Raw genomic sequence first — 2,506 nt, forward strand, 5'->3', positions numbered from 1 at the left:
GTGACCTTGTTGGGCATCAGTAGGAAGAGAGGCCCTTGATCCTGTGAAGACTTGATACCCCAGTGTAGGGGAATCTGAGGTTGAGGAGGTGTAATGGGGGGGGACACCCTCATAGAAGCAGGGGGATAGGGAGTTTCTGGGGGAAAACTGAGAAAAGGGGTTAACATTTGAAATGAAAATCAAGAAAATATCCAAAAAACATGTATATATATATATATATATAATGGTTAAGATAATAAGCACATTTAAATAAGCATTTTAGCTATTAAAAAAAAAAAAAGGTTAGTTTTATGACTGTCCCTAAGGAAAAGACAAGCATTTGCCCATGCCTGTCCTGGCAGCTTCTCAGACATCAGATTTCTAGTAATTTGACAATGACCTAATTCCCAAGCTCTTCAAACCCTGTGCCAGGCAACAAGAAGGGCAAAACCAACCAACCAACCAACCAACCAACCAACCAAACAAACAAAAAACCCTAACCAAACCAAAATCCCAAAAGTCCACAAAACAAACAAACACAAACACCAAACCCCTCTACAAGACAATGAGAATAAAGACAGGGCACATACTCTGGCTTTTCAGCAGTTACAGTGTAGAGGAGACAGCAGGATGAGACCACCGGGTACACACAGTGTGGAGGTTGTAATGAAAGGGGCGAGCATTTGGTAGGGATAGAGAATGGGACAGGGACATGTAACTTGCCATAAGTGTGCACAGAATAATCAGAGCCATTGTAGTTTCTACAATCTCACTGTGCTAGCTAGTTTTATGTCAACTTGATACAAGTTAAAATCATCTGAGAGGACGGAGCCTCAATTAAGAAAAACACCTTCATAAGATGAAAGTGCAGGCAAATCTGTAAGCCATTTCCTTGTTTTTTTTTCTATCTATCCATCTATCTATCTATCTCTATCTATCTATCTATCTATCTATCTATCTATCTATCTATCTATCTATCTATCATCTATCTCACGTATGTGAGTATTTGAGCTTACAGGTATGCCTTATATGTATGTACTACCATGCTTAGTTTTGATAAATAGATATTCAGTGGGCATGTTGGTTTATGCTTGTACTTATTCTCAGCTACATAGTGAGGTCGATGCCAGACTGGGTATCATGTGAGACTCTTGAGGAAAAAAAGGTATGGGGCTGGAGAGATACTCAGCTAGGAGCACGCATTTCTCTTGTACAGACCTTGTATAAGATCTGAGTTTGGTCCCCAGCATCCACAGTAGGAAGCTCACGAGTGTCTGTAGCTCAAGTTCCAAAGAAATTGGAGGCTATACCTCTGCCTTCTGTGGGCACCTGTACTCACATACATGTAACCACACACACACATACACACACACACACACTTAAAAACAATAAAAAAGAAATCTAAAGATATGTTACCATCTTGATTAACTTAGTTCGAAACATGTACTTGCTATGTTGTACAGGTTCGTCTTGAATGCTTGCCTAAAGTGACCTTTCTGCTTCTACTTTCTAAATGTTGGAACTACAGGTGTGTGTGTGTATCACCTTGCCTAGCTCTATTAGTTACTTTTCTGTGGCTGTGATTAAAAACACCACAGCTGAGGCAACCCATGACAGAGTTTATTTGAGCTAATGGTTCTAGGCTTAGAGTGGAGACAGCAGGTAGAAGCTGTGAATGTTCTATTTGCAATTATGTCTGGGTACCATGTGCTTGTAGTACCTGTGGAGGCCAGAAGAGGGCATCAGATTCCCCTGGAACTGTTATGTGGGTGCTGGGAACTGAATTGGAGTCCTTACTAGTAAAGAATTACATTTATTTAACAATGACATATATCTGTGCTACTTTGACATATGGCTACCAAGTATCATATCATATAGAGTATTTGGACTTAACAATGTAATACATTGTTTCAATGTAACACTGTTTCAAAGGCAATACAATGTTTTAGTGTAATACAATGTTTCAATGGAATGCATTGTTTCAATGTGATAAATTGTTTCTTTGCACTTGAGCGTCTGTGAAAAGACAGAAAGACTAAAATTATCCGGAACCAACGCCAGGTAATAGAGGCACATGACTATAATCCTCGCACTTGGGAGATGGAGTATGGAGGATCTGGAGCTGAAGGTCATCCTCAGCTACATTTCCAGGCCAGCCTGTAAAACTTGCCATAAGACAAGAATCATCAGGAAGCCGGGTGTGGTGGCGCAGGCCTTTAATCCCAGCACCCGGGAGGCAGAGGCAGGCGGATTTCTGAGTTAAGGTCAGCCTGGTCTACAGAGTGAATTCCAGGACAGCCAGGGCTATACAGAGAAACCCTGTCTCGAAAAACCAAAAGAAAAAAAAAAAAAGAAAAGAAAAGAAAAGAAAAAAGAATCATCAGGAAAAATCTAATTAGGAGCAGTAGAACTGCTGATTCTGAGACTTTTCCATCTTTTTTTTTTTTTTTTTTTTTTTTTAAAGTACGACTTCCATTTTATTTTTTCAGCCCTGTTTTCCTTTTGCCCTTACAAAACCATCTCTTTA

The sequence above is a fragment of the Mus pahari genome, chromosome 10 (genome assembly GCF_900095145.1).
Source record: "Mus pahari chromosome 10, PAHARI_EIJ_v1.1, whole genome shotgun sequence".
Taxonomy (NCBI): Eukaryota; Metazoa; Chordata; class Mammalia; order Rodentia; family Muridae; genus Mus; species Mus pahari.